Source organism: Panthera tigris, chromosome D2, assembly GCF_018350195.1.
Source record: "Panthera tigris isolate Pti1 chromosome D2, P.tigris_Pti1_mat1.1, whole genome shotgun sequence".
NCBI lineage: Eukaryota > Metazoa > Chordata > Mammalia > Carnivora > Felidae > Panthera > Panthera tigris.
In genome coordinates this window covers 38,814,224-38,837,687 of record NC_056670.1, presented here as the reverse complement: position 1 = coordinate 38,837,687, position 23,464 = coordinate 38,814,224, and the positions used below count along the sequence as shown (strand labels likewise).

Sequence of the window (23,464 nt, the reverse complement as noted above, 5' to 3'; positions counted from 1 at the left end):
GAGAGAGAAGGAAGTGAATCCAAGGGGAAGGAGGGGGAGTTCCAGAAAGGCTCTGGGTCCTCTGAACATCCAGCACTCAGCACAGATTTTGTTTCTACATTTACCTCCTGCCTACACTGGCTTCCCCGCCCCCCCGCCTCCTCTTCACCCCCCCACCCCACCCCCCCTGTTCTGCAGTGAACAGCAAATTGCCAAGAACCCACACTAACCTATTCTGGCTAGATTCTTACTGCTGTCACCAGGAACTACCCATCCTCCCCTGAATCACAAGACCAAGGCATCACTAATCGATCTTGGCCTTCTAGGTACAGCAATCCAGGAGGGGCTCTGTCACCCTTGCCCTGACTACATAAGGGAATCAAAGAGGACTCTCAGCCATCTACTCTCACCTCTCAGTCTGAACTTAATTCTATTTCATTCTCCTTTTTTTTTTTTTTTTTTTAAACCGATCCAAACCCAGCCTTCAAGGTCTAATATCAAAGAAAACCTTGCTTCTCTGGCCTGCCTCTTTCAAGCAGCTAACATCTGCTGAGCACATACATTAGGCAAGGCCCATCCTGGGTATTGTGAGACCAGAGATGGGTAAGAAACAGACCCTACCTTCCAAAGAGGAAGGACAGGGCAGAGACAAGACATGTGGTCATACAAATACCAAGCAAGGTGAGTACTGAACAGTGGTGCCAAAGGAGTGGAGGAGGAGGACTTTGTGGGCTCAGGGGATGTCGTGTCCCTTTCTGCTAGGAGGAGGCACTCGGATGGCTCTCAGGAGGGTGGTGAATAATGGGCAGAAATGGGGAAGGAGGGCATTCCAGGAGGACAGAACGACGTGAACTGAAACAAAGGAACTGGCAGAAGGGCAGTTCAATCTGAACCTTCAGCTGCACAAAAGAAACAACAGCTATTTATTATTGTATTATTATTATGGCTGACACAGATTATGACTTATGAACCAGGCCCTGCTGTAAGCTTTATCTACTGTGGGTGCTATCCACCTGGAGCACAGGGGTATGGTGTACCAGTCACCAGTTCAGGTCAACGCCTGGGTTGTATGGTTGCAATATAATAACTCACTGAATTCTCAGTGACCCTGTAAGGTAGGTACTATTATTACCTTCACTTAAACGATGAGGAAACCAAGGCACGGAGACTAGTAAGAGACAAGATTCTGGAGGGATGCGGGACCCCAGGGACTGAGCACCCAATGCCAAAGCAACAAATTTCCCTGGCACCTCACTTGGCCGGTCTTCTCAGGGACCACCTAGAAGCACAGAGAGTGCCTTTGAGGGAAGGAGCACTGTCAATCCTCCTGGAATCCCCAACAATTGACTTTAGCAAGGAAGGAATGAAGGAACATAATGAGAGCCATTTAGGAGTGAGCAAGAGAACACACCCTGCCGGTCCAGCTCCTGGACTCAGCCCTACCCTCCCCTGCAAGTTTTGTTCCTTGTTGCGAGAGGAGGGAAGAGGCTCACCCCCACAGCACCAGTCCATGCCTAGGTCAGGGCAGCCAGGAGCAAAGCGGGGGCTCAGGAGAGAGAGCAGAGTGTCTGGCTACCTAGGATACCCAGAGTGTCTTAAAACACCCAATCTCCATAGCAAGGTCACTGATGGGGAGAGGAGGGGGGGGACATAAATGCTCCCGGGGCCAACTGTAACCGTCTTGGGCTAGAATTGGCTAGCTTAACTCCCCTCCTCGGAAGGGGAACTTCACAACTGTCCTTTAAGCCAATAGACTTGGTTTCTGCCTATTTAAGCCTTCAAAGGGCTGGGTAGGGCCCAGGGGGAGAGAAAAGTTCAAGAACCCCTCCCTGAAACTGTGCTCGAGGGGAAAAGCAGAGAAGGTAAACACACTGGTGAACACAGTACCCCGGACGGTTCCGCATTCTCTCAAAGTGCCTTACAAACACTCTCCAACGGCGGCAGCTCCCAGGATTTGCGTCCTCCCAGGTTCAGAAGGAAAGTTCCTGAAGCCAGCCTCCCCTACTAGCTCTCCTTAGCACAAGCCTTTCCGGGAAGGGACATACACTCTCGAGAACTCAGCTAGGTCAGAGGGGCCCGGGCCATAGGCCATCCCCATACCAGCCAGTCGCCTTCTGGTCACAGATTCACCCGGTCCCAAGTTCACCCAGTCGTCTCACGCCGACCCCGAACCTGCAGAGCCCCAGACCCCCGCCGAGCAACACAATCACGTGGTCCTGGCTACGGGGGCCCGGCCTATGCACCTCCCACCCCACAGGGAGGGCAGCCATCTACTGACAGCCAGGCCGACGCAGCCCGTCCGGAACCGACAGCCCGACACCATCATCCCCCCCCACCACCATGCCTTGCAACCAGGAAGCCGCAGGGCGGGGGCGAGAGCGAGCGCGGGGTAGTCCCGGGCCTCACCGGGCGGGCCACCACGCACTGCAGCTGCCCGGTCTCTGCCGCCGCCCCGCCGCGGGTCGGGCAGCCCTCACTTACCTGGCCACTGACCACAGGGGTGGGGGCCGCGAGGGACAAAGGGGGCCGCAGGCAGCGGCGTCTCTCTCCGCGGGCGTCCGGCCGCGGCGCCTTGGTCGGCCTGGAGCTCTGTCCCACTCCGGCTTTCTGGGCACTCGGGGCACTTCGGGCACTTGGGCTCCGCAACACCCAGGGCGGGGCGGGAGGAGGAGCCGGGCGGGCGGAAAACTCGGCTGGGCCCCAGCGCGCCCCGGGGCGGAGCCGCTCGCACTGGGGGCGGGGCGGGGCTGGGGGCGGGGCCGATGTGTGGCCCCGCCCCTAGGTCCTAGCCCAGAGGGCTGAAGAGCTGAGAGCTGCCTCCTGAGGCCGGGGAAGAAACCCTCCGGCTTGCCCGCTCTCCTTAACCGGCAGGGGATCCCGCGGGCTCTCGGAGGTCGGCGAGAAGTAGCAGCTCCGCCCGCCTTCTCCGACGGTCTCGCTCTCCGCCGGGCACGCCCTGCGCCGCGATCTCGGGGCGGGCGTTCCCCAAGCCCGCTCTGGCCTGTGTACCGTTGTTAGCGACTCTCCTTAAGGTAAAGAACACTTTGCACGCTAAAATGGCCACGCAACCGTATGGAAATGGTGGGGGTAGGGCGAGTGGCTGTACAGTGGAGAAACCCAGCAAACTACCTTAGCCAGGTGATCAAGGTCAACATCAAGAGAGAGAAATCAGCGGTGAGAGTAGGTGCCGATTGTGGTCTTCCTCCCAAGAATACATATTCCCAGTCTATGGGAAAAACACCAGCCAAACCCTGGTTGAGGGATGTTCTACAAACTACTTGGCCAATACTCCTCTAAATTGTCAAGGTCATCAAAACCAAGGAAAGTCTGCAAACACGTTGTTACAGCCAAGAAAGCCTACGGAGATAGGAAAATAATGTAGTGTGGTATCCTGGATGGGATCCTGGTAAAAGGACATTAGGTAAGAACTAAGGAAATCTGAATAAAGTATGGACATCAGTTAATAAGGCATCAGTATTGGCTCATTCATTGTAGCAAAAGCACCATACTAATAGAAGATGCTAATAATAGAAGAAACCAAGTATTAACTTCTCATTTTTTTCTGTAAATAGAAAACTTTTTTTTTTTTTTAATGTTCATTTTTGAGACAGAGCACTAGCAGGGGACAGACAGAGAGAAAGAGGGAGACTCAGAATCCGAAGCATGCTTGGGGGTTGGGGGAGAGCTCGAGCTCACCAACTGTGAGAACATGACCTGAGCCCACGTCAGACGTTTAACCGATTGGGCCACCCAGGTGCCCCAATATAAAAACTATTCTTAAAAAGAATAGTTAAAATTCTTAAAAAAATTTTTTTAAAGTTTATTTTTGAAAAAAATGTTACACAGGTAATAAATGAACAAATGGTAATTTAAAAGCAGTTTTTAGAAACTGAAATTCTTTACTTTCCCAAGACTTTTAGGCGTGCCCTTCCAGATCCTTCTCTCTGCAACACTCTACTTCTACTCTAGGTGAATATATTCACCTAGATGTACTGTTTAAAATGATAATTGCAGTAATTTTTTTTTCAATGTGTTTTACTCATTGCATCTTGCAGGGTCTTTCCCCGCAAGCGTACCTTGATCTACTTGATTCTTCCTAAGGATTGCATGGTGCGCGCCATCGTGCGTGTCACCTAGCTCCTTAGGGAAGGACATTTAGGTTGCTGCAGGTTTGGGGCTATTGCAAACAGCGCTGCTGGTCTTGTTTCCATTTTTTCAGAGCGCACGGAGTGGGAGAGACTGGGCGCAGTAGGCCAAAGGGGAGACTCTGGCCTCGGCTCTGCAGGGGGCAGGGGTGCGGGTGCCTTGCGGCAGCCGCGCCCTCCGGCAGCCTGCTGCCTCCAGACTCGGAACCCCGGGACCCAGTCATTTTCCACGGCCTCTGCAACACCCCTCCCTGCAAGGCGCGGCCCGTTTTCGGAGCTGGACTGCATTTTTTAGAGATGAGTGGCCGGGTGAGCCTGAAACCCTGGCCAAAGGCTCCAGTGCGACACGGAGGAAATGCCCCGCCCCCACCCCCAGCAGAAGAGAGGCCGAGGTCAGTGGCACCTGGAGACTCTGCCAAAGTTGGGAATTACTGCGGTGGGGGCGTCCGCGGCGACACAGGAACGGGCGTCGGGGTGAAGTTCCCACCGAGCCCGCGGGGTTCCGAGGAAGCTTCCGTCGCCCGGCGCGCTCTGGGCCGGGGGTTTTGTCGGGGAAGGTCACCTGGCGCCCACCAGGCCTCTGCCTGGGCACCCTGCCCCGGCGCCGCGCGTCCCGGCGGCCTCAAAGGCAAGCTTCTTCGAATGGCTCACTTTTTTCGTAGATGAGCGACTGCCTCTTTAAATACTACCTTAAAAAAAAAATAATAAACAAATCAGGGTTGGAATTCCTTCTGCACGTAGCACACACTTTCTGGCATCGGAACTGAGCTCTTCAAGGCCAGGATGGTGAATAGCTACCACTGTGCTCCCCTTACTGTGACTCAACCGTTTACTTTCAACAAACGTGTGTGGAGCTCCGACTCGGTGGGAACACTTGGGTGGGGGAAACGACTCTAGGTTTGGTGTGCAAACACCTGGGTTCTGTCACTTGAAGTTACATGTTCTTTGAGCCTTGGTTTTCCCGCCTAGAAAATCTTCAAAATGATCTCTGAAAACCTGTAATCACTGCTTCATCGCTGAAAGGAGCTGCTAACAAGCATCAAATGAGGTAAGGGAGAGTAAGTGCCTTATGATAAGTCCGGGGCTGCACAGCCCCGAATAATAGTAGGAGACTCTTCTGATCGTTCTTACATTGAGTCATTCGACAAGGATTGAGTATGGCCAATGTGACAGCCCTCTGCTGGGTGCCACAGAGAGGGACAAAAGGAAATTCTCTTGCTCTAGACTCCCATCTCTTCTCATGTGGGGAAACAAATCGTAAATACCTCACAGAATACAGGCTTGTAAAAAGAATCGTTCTGGGTGGATGAGCAGCCAGTGTAGAGGATGGGATGCAGAACGGCTTCTTCTGATCTGTCTGGCCAGACTTTTCAATCGACTTTTAATTTTCAAAATCATGTTTATTCTCCCCCCCACCCCCCAAGTATCTATTGCTTTCATTTCTGCTTTATCTTTGTGGGTTTGTTCCTTCTTTCTTTGGATTTGCCCTAGTGCTCTTTCTCTGGTTTCTAGAGTTGAACTTTAGGGCCATTTGTTTTCCAAATCTTTCTGTTGTTGCTTTGTAATAAATATATATAAGACTATAAATCTCCCTCTACATCCTGCTTTAACTACATATCACAAGTTTTTAATATGCCATGCTTTTGTTATCTCTCAGTTATAAATATTTTGGTGTTTTTTTTTTCTCTTAGGATTTTATCCCTAATTCATGGATTATTTAGAAGTGTGTTTCCATTTTTGTTTCACAGTCATGGCTTCTTAAGAAAACATTTTGTCGTAGATTTCTAATTTTAATGCTTGGAGATGAGAAAACGTGCTCTTTTTAGAATTTGTTGAGACTTCTTTGTGACCTGATAGACAGACTTTTTTTTTTTTTTTAATGTCCCAGTTTTTGTTTTTTTTTTAAATTTTTTTTTCAACGTTTTTTATTTATTTTTGGGACGGAGAGAGACAGAGCATGAATGGGGGAGGGTCAGAGAGAGAGGGAGACACAGAATCGGAAACAGGCTCCAGGCTCCGAGCCATCAGCCCAGAGCCTGACGCGGGGCTCGAACTCACGGACCGCGAGATCGTGACCTGGCTGAAGTCGGACGCTTAACCGACTGCGCCACCCAGGCGCCCCTAATGTCCCAGTTTTTGTAAAGGCACAAGATTCTAGTATTTCTCCATCCAGTTTGCTAATCTAGTTATTTAGCTTGTTTATACCCCAGGCTTTTTTCCGTTCAATCTGCTGATTTCTAAGAGAGTCGATTTAATGTTTTCTACTTTTATTGTACTTTACCAGTGTTCTCTATAATTTGGTCTCATTTTGCATTATAATTTTGAGAACAAATTATTAGGTTCATGTAAGTTCATAATTGCTTTATCTTTTGATGACTTATCTTCTTTTATTGCTTTTCTCCTTGAAAAATTATGATGCCTGATATTAGTATTGCTATCTAAGATAGTATTTGTCTCATATGTATTTCCTCTCTTTTTTCAGGCTTTACTCTTCTTTAGGTTCGTCTCCTGGAAATGACATACAATTTTTTGTACCAATCTTAAAAAAAAATCCATCTGAGTGTCTGCTCTTTTTTAAGTTTATCTGTTTTGGGGAGAGAGAGAGGGAGGGGAGGAGAGAGAGAGGGAGACAGAGAATCCCAAGCAGGCCCCACATTGTCAGCGCAGAGCCTAACCCAGGGTTCAACTCACTAACAGCGAGATCATGACCTAAGCTGAAATCAAGAGTCAGATGCTTAACTGACTGAGCTACCCAGGTGCCCTCTGAGTATCTGCTTTTAATTGGCGAGTTTAGTTTATATGAATAATGATTACAGAAATATTTGGACTTATTTCTGCCCCTTGTTTTGGTTACACACACACACACACACACACACACACACACACACACACACACACACTCAGGGCTGATATTCACCTAAAACACATTAATAAAATGCTGTAAATTGTAAAAAATTGAAACTCTTCCATCCTGCTTGGTAAATAGCTGTTGCCTTGAGACCTCACAGGGCCCCCACCCCTGACATTCCCCTGACCTAGCAACAAAAGGGACAATGCTTATCAGAGGGGACCTACAGCACCTTTTCCAACTTTCTAATTGGTCAGCAAACGGGCCATGCAGGTGGCTTAATATTTTGAATATCATGTGAATTATACTTTCTCCTTGTTTCCTTTTTTTTTCCTTTCCTACTTCCCTTTGAATTGTTTGAATTTTCTTTGGTTAAACAGAGAGGTGATACTAGGATTAAAAATGTATGAATAAATAACTACTTACAAGACACCCTTCCCAGGATATCCCTCAAAAAATTCAAATCTATAATGTCAAAAAATGAACCATCTTCTCCCCTCAACCTGCTTTTCTTCTTGGGTTCTGTATCTCTGGTGAGATACCACAGTAGTGTCCCTCACGTCTGTGGGCTCCTCACGGGAGAGGCTTAGCAAACTTTTCTGTGGTCCAATGTTCTTGTAGAGTTTGCAAAAGTAAGCTATTTTAAGTACAAACAGTTAAGACATCTGGCTCTTTCTACCCTGAGTTCTCCAAAACCCTCTTGTGTTGGAGGGGCCATAGGCATTTTTGGGATTTAGCTAAAAAAAATAAAAATAAAAAAATAAAAAAATAAAGTGAGCTGGAGATACACTTAGGGCTTAGTAGGAAATGTTTATGCCGTGTGCAATCACTTCTGTGTGTACTTAACATTATTGCTAATCTTCCCATGTAGAAAATGGTTTCTATGGACGTGGCTCTGATTCAGCCAGCAGAACCAGAGGTGGCTCAATAACAAACATGTCCTGTAACACCTGTTTTCAGAAATATGCAGAAACAAGATTTGACATCTTCGGAACCAGAAACTAGTCTATGGAAAACTCTTCCAACCATTGTACGTATGGAGTTTTAAGCATGTAAGTCTATTCTACTCCACGCCTGTTTAAAATGGAAGCTCTCTCTTATAAGGAATATACTCAATAAGGCAACGTAGACAATTGTAATATACAAAGAGATATAAATACATCTTTTTAAAAAACGGTTTCAAGAAATATATTTTACTAGAATTCTGTGTAATAAGGCACAAACTGTAGGAGTGCAGTGTGTGAATTAAATGCTTTCTGCACCTCACTGTGTCACATCTCAACTTATGCCATGTGTTTTATACTGATGGAGTCTGTAAATTCTAGATGCGCACACCAAGAAAGACAAAATTTTAGCATGACTTTTTTTTTTCTTAATGTTTATTCATTTTTGAAAGAAAGAGCGCAAGTGGGGGAGGGGCAGAGAGAGAGGGAGACAGAGGATCCAAAGCAGGCTCTTCACTGACAGCACAGAGCCCGATGTGGGGCTTCAGTCCACAAACCAAGAGATCATGACCTGAGCCGAAGTCAGACGCTCAACCAACTGAGCCACCCACGTGCCCCTAGGATGACTTTTATATGAACTACATCAGATGATACAAAACTCAATTTACCACTACAATAAGAACATCCATGACAAGCTGGAAAATACGGTATCGATTCAAGAAATATTTAAGATTAGACATTGCACAAGAAAACTTAAAATGCCTAGAAATCTCCTAGCCCAGGACACCTGGCTGGCTCAGTCAGTAGAGCATATGACTCTTGATCACAGTGTTGTGAGTTCAAGCACCACACTGGGCGTGGAGCCTACTAAAAAAAAATAAAAATAAAGAAGTAACAAGGTCTGTTTCTATAGCCTTCTTGGCTTTAAAGTTCCTATCTGGTGATAAGGATGTCTTTTTACTTCTTAGCACAGGGAGGGTACCTTTTGTATGGGAGATTTGTTTCCTGCTCTCCGGGGGACGGAGGAGGGTCTAAGTGTCTTGCACCTGCTGCTTCCCAAGTAGCTTCAAATATCAAATCAATCTATATTCCATTGGGGTACCTTTTGGGCAGCCTGCCCCTCACCCCTACAACATGACTCTACCAGCAGTATTAATTGTTTGCAACTCAAGTAGCTTACTTGTGCAAATTCTACAAAACCATATGACCGTACTAGAAGAAGATTGGCATCCCTTTCTATTCTACGGAAGAAAACATACTATCAGAAAAGCCTCCCTATAGATAGATTTCTCTGCGTTTTTTGCGTCTGACCCATACTCTCCGCCCCTTAAGCACCGCTGTTGTAGTTTCCAGGCCCTTGTGGTTTCTCACCTGGACTCCTGCAGGGCCTTTCTAACTGCTCTTACTGGCCCCAGTCTCATTCTCCTCAGATCTGTCCTCCAGGGCGGTATAAGATGCACATGTGACTGTGTCACTCTTTTAGGCCCATCGTGAGCTCTCCAGGATGAGGTTAAGCTCTTACCCTGCCCCATCAGTCCATGTCCCGCCTCTCCTTTTGCAATGCAGGCAGTCTTGCCTCTCTCAAAATGTCGACTTGCTTACAATCCATCCTTCCCGTCCTACCCTGCCATGTCCCCATACCTTTGCTCATGCTGTCCCCTCAGCCTGCAGAAGCCTTCTCTCCGCTTTTCACCTTGGTTGCTCCTACTCATCCTCCAAGACTCTGCTTAACTGTCATCTTTTCTAGAAGCTCTCTGACCTCCTCTTTCACCCTAGTGGACTGAACACCTGCTCTCGTCTCTCTCCGCAGCCCCAAACTCCAAAAATGAGAGGAAAGGACAAAAGTTGGTATTTTTAAAAAAGAGGACAAGGAATGTTCAGAGGAGCAGAAGCACTGAGCAATTTCTGAGAGACTGAAAGTAGACAGGATGAGATATAACATTTCAGCCGAGCACATGAGCAAACGGTGCTTATATTCTGGAGTGTGTATCCTGTACTGTACATTATACCTCATATTCTGGAATGCGTATTCCAGGAGCAGGAGCAGCAACAAGGACACTCCATGCCTGAGGTGGGGGAGGCCTGGGACAAGAAGGAGCTAACGGGCTATTGATTGGCAGGTGAGATAAGCACCCCCTTGGGAGCAGCTAGATGAGTGGACTCCTCAACATCTCCTTAAATCCAACCTTGGAGACAAGATGGCCGTGACAGGAGTATCTGTCTCTAGGTATGAAGGAGTGAAGATAGGACGAGGCCCAGATGGATGGCAAAGCCAAGGAAGAAAGGGTAGCAGCTAAGCTCCAAAGACCAAGTATGAGAGCATCCACCCAAGGATCCATCCTGCCCATCCTGCACATTCTGAATGTGTGGTGCACACATTTGCAAAGTGGCTTTCACCCCTTCATCACAGTAAGTTACGCAAACAGATCTTTTTTGCAGGAAATCTCATGGCCAAACATGAGTTCACTACCAAAAAATTAAATACCCTTTGAGAAGCACCAACACCATGAAAGGAAGATTTATAACTGAAGAAACATAATCATTGCTAATGTTTACTGAGCATTTATATGCCAGGCACTATTCTAAACATATTGAATATATTTATTAAAAAAAAAAATTTAAGCTTATTTGTTTTGGGAGGGGGGAACAGAGAGAGAGAGGGAGAGAGAGAATCCCAAGCAGGCTCTGCACCATCAGAACAGGGCCTGACGTGGGGCTCAAACTCATGAACCGTGAGATCATGATCTGAGCCGAAATCAAGAGTCAGATGCTTAACCGACTAAGCCAGCCACAGTGCCCCATATTACATGTATTTAAACTTTAGGGACACCTGGATGGTTCAGTCAGTGAAGCGTCTGACTTCGGCTCAGGTCATGATCTCACAGTCGGTGAGTTCGAGCCCGCATAGCGCTCTTTGGTGACAGCTCAGAGCCTGGAGCCTGCTTCGGATTCTGGGTCTCCCTCTCTCCCTGGCCCTTCCCCTCTCGCGCTCTGTCTCTCTCTCTCTCTCTCAAAAATAAATAAACATTGAAAAAAATGTAAAAACTTTAACCCTACCAGAAATCTTTTAGGGTAAGACTATTTTTATCCCATTTTACAAAGGGGTAAGCTAAGGTGTAAGTGATTAAGTAACTTCCTGCAAAGCCATACAGATTTACAGCCATACAGCCATACAATTCTTCCTGCCTCCAGAGTCAAAGATTAAAAAAAGCAAATAGGACAACTGGTACTGAGCTTTGAAGTAAGTATAACTAATTTTCTCAAATAAGAGAAGATGAAAAAGAACCAATTAGAGATGTTGGAAATGAAAAATATATTTATTTAAAAAAAATTTTTTAATGTTTATTTTTGAGAAGGAGAGAGAGAGAGAGACAACGTGAGTGGGGGAGGGGCAGAGAGAGAGGGAGACCCAGGATCTGAAACAGGCTTCAGGCTCTGAGCTTTCGGCACAGAGTCCAACATGGGGCTCGAACCCATGAACCATGAGATCATGACCTGAGCCAAAGTTGGACGTTTAACTGACTGAACCACCCAGCCATCTCCAAAAATATATTTATAATTAAAGAAAGAAAACCACGCCAAGTGGATGAGCTAAGTAGTAGAACGTATGCCCCTGAAGAACAAATGAACTAGCAGATTGGACGAAGCAATTTTCCCTGAAAACAGAAGGGGATTAATAAATAGAATGGAGAAAAGATAACAGACATGGAAGATAGTTCCAGAAGGGCCATGATCCATCCATTAGGTGTTGTAGAAAGAGACTAGAGCAATGGATGTCCAGTGAAATGTGGTTGATTGGCAACACAAGTTCATTTCCTCTCCCTCCCCAAATCCCAACACCACGGCAATAGAAGAAACCCGCAAAAACAAAAGGAACAAGAGAAAAGAAAATGGTAGACAAAATTTCAACACGCTTTTTGAAGACAGAAATTATATGGAGGAGTGGTAATTGATTCGATAGAATGGAGGATGCTTTAACTTGGGTGCACTAGAGGGAGAAATCAAGAAGTCAGCTGATTCTCCCCACCCACCCCCAGAATCTCAGCCAGGCTTAGCCTTACAGATGTAAGCTAGAGTATGAGGCTGCAATGAGTATGGGAACAGGGACATAGGCAGAAACCCTACTCATTTTCCCTGCCCCCTTCAGCAGAGGTTCCCCCCACCTATGGAGAAAGGGGACTCATTTGTCATATAAATTGAACTGTGGGGACTGCAGAATGGGACATGTAAGGCACAATGAATTTGTGAGGAGGAAGTAGAGCATGGGGCTAAACAAGGATCCAACAAAAATCTGCATATTGAATGCTGGGACCCTAGTCTCCAAGAAGTAGGCAATCCGCAAACAGGGAACTGAAGGATTCCCCTGGGGAGAAAATGAGCCGCCCAGACAAATGTCCTCCAGTGGCTGATATTTACTGATTCCCTCAATGCAAAAGCTGATTGGTGCTTAAACACCCTCCAGTGAACACCATTGGTCAACAAGCCCTACAGCCATGCAGATTCCATTTACCATTGTGTGCCTCATCCCTAAATGCGAATGTCCAGCCTAGGATCACCATCCTGGGAGGAAGGCCTCTGAAGAGGGTGACCAACCGTCCTGGTTTGCCAGGGACCAAGGGGTTTCCCAGGACACGGGACATTCCTTACTAAAACTGGAAGGTGTCTGGCAAGCCAGGATGAGCTGGTCGCCCTACTCCACATGTATAAGCGAGATCCATATGCTTGGCTTTTGCTTAATAATCTGCAAGCCTGGCCCACTTGCCCAGCTCACAGCCTGTGAGCACAGTCATCTGCTATAATTTGTAGGGTGTGGTGGCAAAATCTGCCAAAAGTTATATTAAATGGTTCGTGACTTTTGCTGATCCTTTTCCAGCCTTTGACATGATATAGAGGGGGAAATACGGACTACGCTATTTGTAATTGCCAGGTGGGTAAAACAAAGCTGGATCAAAGATGGCTTCTTTAACTTTTAACTTTACCGTTAACCACCTGATACCACTTTTGGATGGGTTACAGGTATGTTTTCCTACCGAGCGCAGTGCAGCCCGCCTGCCAGTGTGGATTCCGAAGGGTCAGCATCTGTGCCATACAGGTTGTTAAATGTGGTAGTAACTGTGTCATCCTGCTCTGTACTTGACAACAGAAAGCTAAGCGTTCTCTGGGATGCAAATTATCTGCTTTTGACATCATGAACTCAGAATGGTCTTAATAGGCAATCGATACTGCTATCTTATGACCTCCAAATACAAGGGCTACTGATTTTGGATCTGAAACAATCATTTTAATAGATACCCGCCAACCTTAGGGGATTTATAGAAAAGAATTATTAATAGTAAGTTACCTCGTTTAGTTCCCTTGGGAGTGCATTTCACAACCAGTTTAACTAGCAGGGTCTGTTGTTCAAAACGAAATGTGCTGCAGGTTTTTATGTGTGTCGCCAAATAGGGTGTATGGTTACCCATCTCCTGTACAGTTTCTCCAGGCTGATTTTTGTTGCCAACACACGTTATGATGTGGAGCTGCGGGGCCTCAGTTACTCACTTGTTGCATTCTTAGGGAACTCTCAGTTTCTCCTAAAGCAGCTCGTGGCTCTGCCAGCAGGGACTCCCTTGACGACACACTTTGGAGGGGATGTGTGTTGGCCTTTGCTCGAGGAACACGTTCTTGCAGGCACCTGAGTTTTCATAAGAGGCTTGAATCGAAGTTCCAGCTCCATTTATTATGAAGGCATGTGGCTCCTGTCTTAAATGGCAATGGAAAGTACCAACATTCCAAGTAGAATCTCAACCTCATGGCCACAATGGACTTTTTTAAAAAGCTTGGTTAAAAGAAATGCTGTTTGTGGATGAGTGCCTACAAAATATGTATTGTATTCAGTCTCTAGACACATGTTCTTAAATATATCACCAATTCAGCCAGAGCATCAGACTTGTGTGCTTGACTGCCTCTCATGGCTTCTTGACGACCGACTTTTAGTGGATTGTGTTTGGGTCAATGTCCCTCAACCTCTACTGAGGGACATTATGCAAAATATGGCTTTGAACATTGATCCGTTGTCTGTTGTAGGGATGCTGTTGAGCACATTGCTTCTCATGCCCACAGTGGCCTCTCCATGAGGACCATTTGTAGAAGTGAATGCACTAATTGGTCTCATGTATCTGGAATTATGGAATAGTTGCATTTTTTTTTTAGCAACTTGCAAATACTCTGGATCTTATAATAGGTCATATTTCCCTCCCCTTATAATAGGTCACATCTCCCTCTGCTGCTAGGTCTTAGAGCTAGGTTGATAAACAAGCGTGAGACTGTACAAAGGGGACTAATCACTCACATTGGCATAGTTGGTGAAATGGAATCAGAGCACGGGTGTTGGCAAGGTTCTCTGGAGGATGTGCCTGCCATGTTGAGTGTCAGGGAATCCCCTCCCTGGACAAGGGTTGGAGACCAACATAGGTCTCTCCAAACCAGTCTTATAGAAGTGCCTACAGATTATCCCTCTCATGTAGGGTTGGGGTTAGGATCAGGTATAGTGGGGCGATGACATGGGGAGAGAGACCCATCTAGCTCTCTACCCTCTTCCCTCACCAGCTTTCTATCTTTTATCACACATGGCATGGTTGGAAACAAATGGGCACCATATGGGAAGTTAGGGGCCAATTGCTGTCCAATGCTTCACCCACCTCGGTCTCCAGATCTAGATTCCAGTGTTCACTTCTGTTATGGGAGCCAGGGAACCGTAGATGTTGAAAGTATAGCTCTGGAGTCAGAGGGCCAATTTCAAATTCTGCCTCCATGCTCAATAGCTGAGTGGCCGCGGGTAAGAAATCTAGTCTCGTCATCTGTAAGGTAGGAACGAAAACACAGCTTGCCAAACACAGTTGTTACGGAGACACATTATGTAACTACTGTGAATCATCTGCCACAGAGCTTGATGCAGCAGTAGATGTTTGCTATGAAGAAATGCATCATGGTGGTTAAGAGTTTGGGCTTTGGAATAGGATATACTGGGGTTCAAATTCCAGCTCTTCCTGAGCCAGCTATGAAACCTTGGGCAACTTTCTAACTTCTTTAGTCCTTAATCTTTTTCTGTCTCCAAATGGGACAAATAATACATATAAAACTCTTTTTTTTAATTTTTTAATATGTATTTATTTTTGAGAGAGAGAGAGAGAGAGAGAGAGAGAGAGAGCGCAAGCAGGGGAGGAGCAGAGAGAGAGGGAGACACAGAATCCAAAGCAGGCTCTATGCTCTGAGCTATGAGCACAGAGGCTCGAACTCACCAACCGTGAGATCATGACCTGAGGCGAAGTTGGATGCTTAACCAACTGAGCCACCCGGGTGTGCCCCTGTACATATCAAACTCTTAACACACCATTTAATATGAAGTGTGTGGTCTCTAAATGATTGCTCTAATTTCTTACTTTACTGCCGCCCCGGGAGAGAATGTTTCTCAAGTCAAGCAGGCAGGAGGAAATGCCTAAGAGAGAGTCCCCAGAGCTGCCAGCACTTTGGTAACAGGGGAACTGATGTCCATCTCTAACGTACTTTGGTAACACAGCCACTTAGATTTATTATTTTCTGTGTGCTCAACAATGAGCTAAGAGTTCTATATTTTTGTTTTACCTGGGACAAGGTGTGGTGGATCTTTTGGGAGCCACCAGTGCTGTATCAGTCTGGGTCCAGTCAGGAGACAGAAACCACATAGGGGTTTAAGCAATGGACGTGTAATATAAAGAATATTACGCGATGGTGAAAGAGTAACTATAGGATGTAAAGAGAGCCTTACAGGGCTACTCTCCCTACAGCTGAGGAAGGCTTCCCAAGGAAGGACAACCTCGGAAGGGGTCCACCTCTCCAAACTGTGGATCAGGCCTTATTGGAGAAAGATTCGTGGCAGCCCCTTGGACGGCAGAGAAATTTCCCGGTGCATTGGCCGCAACTGCTCTTTGGTTGCCAGATAAGGATGAAGCAATCTGTGGGAGCACAGGTGAGTCACAACCTGGAAGGTGGGGCTGCGGACATGTAGAAGGAGTCAGGCAGCAATGTTAGATGGGCAGCACGGAACACACAGTGTCAGTGTTGGGAGGGTCATGGGAAGGTGATCACCAGGCTGGACAGGACTCTAAGGTCTCTGGGGGACCTCCTGGGCACGTAGCTGGGGAAGGGCACCATAGGATGTCCTACACTTGCCAAAACCAGCAGCAGAAGCCCCTTCTCCTGCAGAGTTCTCCCAGTATACCCTCTGCAGAGAAGGCTCACTGTAAAGGAAAGATGCTTATGGGGATTCTGCCCGTTATCACCCAGCACATATTCTTGGGTGAATTTGGAGCTGAAAAGTAGTAAGTTGATAACCAGCGGCATTTGAAGAAAGTTGGAAACACATACGTGTGGATACATATGTTCATGCATGTGCATATATGTGTACTAATCCACCCTGCTTGGTGGGGTGGGGGTGGGGGGCGGATACTTCTAGAATGTTCACAGACCCTAAGTGAAGAACACCACTCATGGTTCCCCACAGCCAGAAGAAAGCCTCCATAAAGCACTGAACTAACTCTCCGGGGGAGGTGGGGCAAGGTGGCATGAAAGAATCGACCAAGAGACTTCCAAAACCCTGTCCTAATTATGGAGGGTGACATTTCTTCCTCCTTCTCCATTCCCTTCTGTATTGGTCATGCACCCAAGGGAGACCTGAAGACTCCAGCAGGGCAAGGCCTTTTTTTTTTTTTTTTTTTTTTTTTTTTGCATATTCATTTCCCCCAACATCTAGCTAATCTGTCAGCTTGGGCACACAGAGGGCATTGTGCTCTGAACATCAGGCTTCCTGGGTTACTACACAGACTCAAGGCCAGTCATTTTCCTCCACCAACTAAACACCAAGCTACTTGTTGGGAGTGACAGACACCAGTTTCCATACTTTCTACTGTTCGTGGCACGCTAAGTTCCCACTCATGGCCCTGCTGAGAGTAAGGGCCCAGAGGCTGAAAAGTCATCTCTCGCCCTGCTCCAACCTCATCGAAAGGACTGGATGTTGGCAGTGGTCAGAGATGTCCAAAGAATGAAATCGATTCCATTAGGTGCTCAAATGTATGACTCATGAATGGAACCCTGCCTCCATCCCACATCTACCAGAACCAGAAGGGGGCCCAGGAGCCTGTGTGTTCTGAATAAGACTGCCCTTCCCCCAGCCACATCACCTTTGGTAGAGTGAAGAAGGCCTTAGGAGCTCCACATGTTGCTGGAAGGCCCTCATCTCTCCTCCCCAGGCTTACTCTTCACCACCATTATTTGCCTAGAGAGCATCAGGATCCATCTTATCTTTAAGGCTTTATTTTGATTTGCCTCAGTCGCTCCAAACAGTTCAGGCCCCCAGGCCATCCCTTATCTCCCAGACTGGAAAGACCTTATAGCTCTTTATGGCCCTCTCCACCCTTTATTTTTCCCCACAGCACCTGACAAATAGGCCGATTCACTCATGTGTTAGACTTCCCCAACCGAGGGTGAGGTGTCTTGTTACGTTTGTTAACCGCTCTGCTCCCAGCATAGAAGATATCTGGCATATAGTAGGTGCTTAATAAATACATGTCCCAGGAATGCATGAACAAACAAAGCATCTCCGATGCCCTGTGTTTTGTGGGACTCAGTGTCCACTGCAGACCAGTTAGTCTTGTCACTACCTTCCCATCAAGGGCCTCAATTACAGCCCCCCTGCAACCCCCTTCCCCCCCCCCCCCCCCCCCCAGTGGCTTATCACAACTCTCTGGCACTTTCAGAGCATGGGCTTTGGAGACACACAGGCTCGGGGTTGCATCCTGGTGCTGCCACCTGGAGGTTTTTAGCACCTCTATACCTCAGTTTTGCCTATTTGTAAAACTCGGACTTTGTGGTCAAGTGGATTAAATGGAAGGCTTGTGTAAAGGACTCCGCACAGCTCCAGGCACCCAGTTAAGTGCACAGTAAAGGATAGTGGGCAAGCAGGGAGGCCACAGAGCAGGGTGGGGAGGCACAAAGAGGCTTCATCTGCCTTCCATCTGCTGTGGGTTGGTAGCGGATGCCTGGAGCCCTGTGCTAAAATGGATTCTGGGCAGGCACTGAGCTCAGGGGGAGTCCTGCAATTGATTAATGATGTCTGCCATGGGCATGGGTGCTGGAGGGTGTGGAAGAACAAGGAGAGTAGCAGACCCAGGCCACACATTTGCCATCCTGATCTACAACTTGCGCCACGGCTCCTTTCCTTTTGTACGTCTTGACTGCTTTCAAGAGTAAGAGCTCCTCTCTTTCCAGGAGCTCTTCCCTGACCTCACAGTTCTTCACACGCCCCCACCCTGAAAAGGGTAAGGTTTGCTCCTCTGAGCCCCCACACGTTTTCTGTGCTGTTCCTTTGTTAGTCACCATATAGCATTTTGGATGATTTTTTTAACTTTCAGATCTCCTGTCTGTATATATGAGCTGAAAAATGCCTTCAGGGAAGGTTTTGCCTTTGAGAACGGATGTGGTAAAATGAACATGGTGCGCTGGAGTAGGAATCAGAAAATTTGACCTTGCTGTGTGAGTTTGAGCCCATTGGCTTGCCTCTCTGAGCCTCAGTTTCCCCGAATGAAAATGGGAACCTTGAGTAAGCTGCCTTCCCCGCCCACTGTATCGCAGCATTTCAGAAGGCTCCGTAGAGAGTAAAAGCGTTCATGTTGTGGTTGCATACCCCTTGTGCTCTCCTTCTGTGGCTAAAACTGGAGCTTCTGCAGATATATGTTGATTTCAGCAAACGAGTAGGCAGAAGAGAGCCTCAAATGGGAGCAATAGGCACTCTGGACGCCCTGACGGCAGAGTCTGGAGAACGGAAAAGCCAACTTTTCTCTCCTTGTGCTTGCAATTGGGGAAGAGTGAGGAGCCGGGAAAGGTAAATGCTGTCATCTGCTGGTCATTTCCTGTGTAGCAGCATCAAATTAATAGTTTTGCAAAGCTCTCGTTCAAAGTTAGCTAAGGACCTGGAGGGAGGAGGAGGCATTTGCTGAGCACCTACTGGTTATAAGGGACTATCTTCAAGGATGCTATGAACAGAGATATGACCTAGCCCTGGATGCTGCCAATAAGGAGGACACGGACCCCAGGGAGCCAGGGCCGCCTCCCTGTGCCTGTGTGCCTCAAGCACACCCTTGACCTCTCTGAGCTTCAGGTTTCTCATCAGGTGCGTGGACTAGGATGGTCTCCAAGGATCTTGAAAGATGAAGAAAATATTACAGATGGGCACTGGGAAGGAAAGGAGGAGGGCATCAAGAGAAGCCCTTGGAAAGTCTGACAGATGTCCTCTTCCCTTGTGCCCGTGTTTGTGACACCATGGGCTAGGCTCCAGATCGCTAAGCACCTGCCCTCCTCTGACTTCTGTTCAGGGGAAGGGACAGTGGAGTCGGAAAGACTTCTTGAAGGAAGACTGGAACCAACGCCTGCGTTGTCCCCACCAGTCTTAAGAAGTGGAACCATATGGTTGCCTCTGAAGTCATCCATTATATGAATATATTATCATTTCTTTATACATTCTGCTGTGGATGGCATTTGAATTGTTTCCTATTGTTCCCAGGCTTTTACTGCTTTGGACATCCTGTCTTATTAATCTGTAGGAGTTTAAAAATATATTTGAGATACAACTCTTTTATCATCTATGTATATTGGAAAATGTTTATCCCACTCTGTAGCTTGCCTTTCCACCTTCTTACAAATGTCTTTTGCAGGAGAGAAGTTATTAATGGTAATGCAGTTGTAGCAGGCAGACTTCTAAGATGACCGCCATGCCCATCACCCTGGTACAATGTCCCCCCACTGGAGTTATGGAATATGATAGGTACCATTGGGGATCATGTTCTAGTCTGTGGCAAAAGGAATTTTGCAGATATGGCTGTGATTACTACTCAGCTGAGTATGAGTTAACCAAGTGGGATGTTATCCAGTTGGGCCTGACCAAGTCACATGGTCCCTTCAAGCCTGAGTCTAGAGATCAGAAACGGAAAAGGTCAGAGATTCGAAGCATGAGAGATTTGATGTACCATTGCTGGCTTTGAAGATGGAGGGGCTCCATGGCAATGCAGGTGGTCTCCAGGAAACTAATAGATCTTGATGGACAGCCACCGAGGACCCAAGGACCTCAGTCTTACAACCTCAAGGAGCTAAATCTGCCACAACTCCATGAGCTCAGAAGAGGACCCAGAGTGCCAGAGGACCCAGAGACCACAGCCCAGTCCATTCCTTGCTTTCGGCCTGTGAAACCCTGAGCAGGGAACCCAGCCATGCCGTGCGTGGGTTTCTGGGCAACTCATCTGTGAGCCAACAAATGGGCGTGCTTTTAAGCTCTGCTGAATTTATTGTGCAGCAATAGAAAACAAACACAGTGGTTGTATTTATCAGCATTTTCCTATATTTATCTCACTTTCTGAGTTAAAAAGATCATTCTCTACACCGAGGTCGTGAAGATACTCTTCTAAAATTGTTACAGTTTTGCTTTTTCACGTTTAAGTATTCCAACTTCCTAAAATTGATTTCTCCCCTTGCTGTGAAGTAGAGCTCGGACTCCATTATTCCCCACTTTCAATAGAAATTTGTCCTGAGACTACTTATTGACCAGTCCATTATTTCCTCATAGATCTGCAAGTGCAGTCTGGTCATGAAGGCGATTTCCGAACAAACGAAGGTCTGTGTCTGGCCTCTTTATTTTGTGTCATTGTTAATTTGTCTATCTTTGCAACAGAGCCACACTGTGTTAATTGCTATAGCTTTCTAGTAATTCTAGATGTCTGGTGAAATAACGTGCCCGTCTTGTTCTTCAATAGTGTCTTGGCTTTTGGCTCTTGCAAATAGATTTGAGACGGTTTATCAAATTTCGTAGGAAAACCCGTTAGGATTTATATCGGAATCATAATATTATATCTCTAAATCAGTTGGAGGAGAGATTGGCATCTTTAAGATACTGAATATTACAATCTATGCCTATGGTCTATGCCTCCTTTACTTGTCTTCCTATCTTTCCTAAAGACTTACAATTTTTCCACTCAAACATCTTTCCCAAAATTTGTTTCTAGGTACCTTCTATCTCTTATTTTAACTATGAATGGCATCTTCTAAAAATACATCTTTTCTGTTTGTGACTGGTGAATGGAAATGCAAGCCATTTTTATATTCTCATTTTGTAGCCCACAACCTTGATAAATATTCTTATTCATTCAAATAACTCAGTTGTAGATTCTCTTTGGTTTGATTTCTTGAATGGATATAAGACAATTCGGATTTGGTAATTTGTGTCTTTCAAGGAAATTCATTTCATCTACGTTGTCAAGTTTGTTGACATCAAGTTGTTTATAATATTCCTTTATTATCTTTTAAAAATTTTTTAATGTTTATTTAATTTAATTTTGAGAGAGAGAGAGAGAGAGAGAGTGCAAGCGGGGGAGGGGCAGAGAGAGGGAGACACAGCCTCCGAAGCAGGCTCCAGACTCCCAGCTGACAGCACAGAGCCTGATGCGGGGCTCGAACTCATGAACCATGAGATCATGACCCAAGCCAAAGTGGGATGCTCAACCGACTGAGAGAGAGTGAGTGAGAGTGAGCATGTCAGCAGGGGAGAGGGGCAGAGGGAGAGAGAGAGAGGATCTTAATCATGTCCTACACTCAGTGCAGAGCCTGACACAGGACTTAATCCCACGACCCTGAGATCATGACCTGAGCCGTAATCGAGAGTTGGAAGCTCAACCGACTGAGCCACCCAGGTGCCCCCTTTATTATCTTTTTAATATCTGTAGGGTTTAATTGCTATCTTCTTTATATTCCCAATATTGGTAATTTTGATCTCTTCTTGATCAGTCTTGCCAGAATTTTTTGGTTTTGTCTTTGCTCAAGTTTTATCTATTTTCGCTGTGTTGTCCGTGAGTTTTTGGTTTTGCTATCCGGTTGCTCTGTTTACCTGTGACGATTAGGGGAGATTTAAAAATGATGTCATTGTCATCATTTTCCTACAACCTCACACTTTGATTTTTGAAGTGTATTTCAATGGGTGTAATTCTGTGTTGGCAGATTTTTTTTTTTTTTACTTTCAACACTTTAAAAGTGTCATTCCATGGGCTTCTGGGGATGAAATTTCTAAGTATGTATAAAATATGGTAAGTCAATAAAGAAGAAATTATTGACTCCAAGGAAATTTTTTATGTGTACAAATTAGGAAAAATAATCTTGGTATACTTCAAGATATGTTATAATATATATTATATCCACAACCTAGTGATCCTTTTTTTTTATACAAATGCTTGTTCTGTTTTTGGTTACCTCTCGGAGGACTGAAACACCACCTCTCTCCACAATGTTGTGGGAAATTAATTATGTAGAATAATTTTCAAAAATTTGGAAGGAGGGACTATGTAACACTTATTACAGCATCTTATTGTTCATTTGCTTATTTATGTCTTATTTTAAGCTCTCTGTTGGTAGGGAACATATCTTTTTAATTTTTTTTCTTTTGGTGAAGCCTTAATATATTTAAAAAAAATCTTCGCGTCTTCTGGAACTAGTATGTACTGGAAGCATGTTATTTCTTTGAATTAACGATGACACGTGGGTATTGAGATCACGTAAGGTGAAAGGGAGCTAACGTTTCTTGAGCACCTACTGTGTGTCCAAGATTATGGGAGAGTGTCTTGGAATTTGGTTGAGGTTGAGGATAGAGACAGGTGACAGAAATGTTCAGAGCGGGCCTTCAAAGGAGGGGAATTTGCTGTGTTTTGCTGGCCATGGAGTATGTTCTTCTCCACCTAGGAGTCACAGGGGAAGGTGTAGCCTTCACTGGTCAGATGTGGGGCTTAGTGACCAAAACCCTTGTGAATTGTGCTGGTGTGCAAAATCAAGATCCGCATGGAGGGTGGATTAGACACGAAGTGCCTGGAGAAAAGAAGGTTCAGGAGGACACGGTTTTTACTGAAGTCTTTGAAAGGCTGCTGTGCTGTGTGGAAGATGGTGCAGACTTGTGGGAAGGTCACGGCTGTGTCCTGTGGGCAGAAATGTGAGGGAGACAGAGTTTGCTTCGAGCTTGTCATTACAGCACGCCATTTGTAAATAGAGTGGACTGCGTCAAGAAGGACCGAGCTCCCTGTCTCTGGAAGTACACAAGCAGAACTCGGCTGGCCATCATGACATGACTCTTGCATTAAGAAGGATGTTGACAGCTGACTCTGGGGTCCCTACGCTTTTGACTGAGGCTGAGAAAGGCAGTCTCGTCGCCTCAGGTTCTCAGCCAATTCATTCAGGCGCTGAGATAGCCATTTTTGATTTAATAGAAGGTGTTCAGACCAACACTTGGGTGTCACACGGCACATCTAGAAAGAGAGACAGTAGGAGAAGCAGAATCTATAGGGAGAGAAGAGGGAGAGGGATTGCTGCTGATGATCCAGAGCTTAGACACCAAGAGTCAGTAACACTCCATCTGGACCAGCTGTTTATACATCACTCTCCCTTAAGGGCTGTATCCAGTAGGGTCTCTACAGGACACAGAGTCACCTTGGGTGACACCCGTGAAG

At 46.3% G+C, this 23,464-nt stretch overlaps 1 protein-coding gene and 1 long non-coding RNA gene across 14 annotated transcripts in view; one reads left to right on the top strand and one right to left on the bottom strand.

Annotated features, from left to right (window-relative positions):
* Nucleotides 1-2,645, bottom strand: part of ANXA11 (annexin A11) — a 45,046-nt gene extending 42,401 nt beyond the window's left edge. The window contains exon 1 of the mRNA XM_042961124.1: nucleotides 2,461-2,645. The gene's annotated coding sequence lies outside the window, so the exon portion shown is untranslated. The remainder of the gene's footprint in view (nucleotides 1-2,460) is intronic.
* A 63-nt stretch (nucleotides 2,646-2,708) lies between these two features.
* Nucleotides 2,709-23,464, top strand: part of LOC102969232 — a 32,961-nt gene continuing 12,205 nt past the window's right edge. For 5 of the 13 annotated variants that reach the window (XR_006209407.1, XR_006209414.1, XR_006209415.1 and 2 more), the window contains exons 1-6: nucleotides 2,716-3,011; nucleotides 5,094-5,172; nucleotides 7,844-8,024; nucleotides 9,727-10,036; nucleotides 10,144-10,325; nucleotides 15,722-15,903. This is a non-coding gene — a long non-coding RNA (uncharacterized LOC102969232). Of the gene's footprint in view, nucleotides 3,012-4,198; nucleotides 4,517-5,093; nucleotides 5,173-7,843; nucleotides 8,025-9,726; nucleotides 10,037-10,143; nucleotides 10,326-15,721; nucleotides 15,904-18,343; nucleotides 20,518-23,464 lie in introns of those variants that run through there. The other 8 variants (XR_006209418.1, XR_006209417.1, XR_006209419.1 and 5 more) reach the window with 8 other exon arrangements.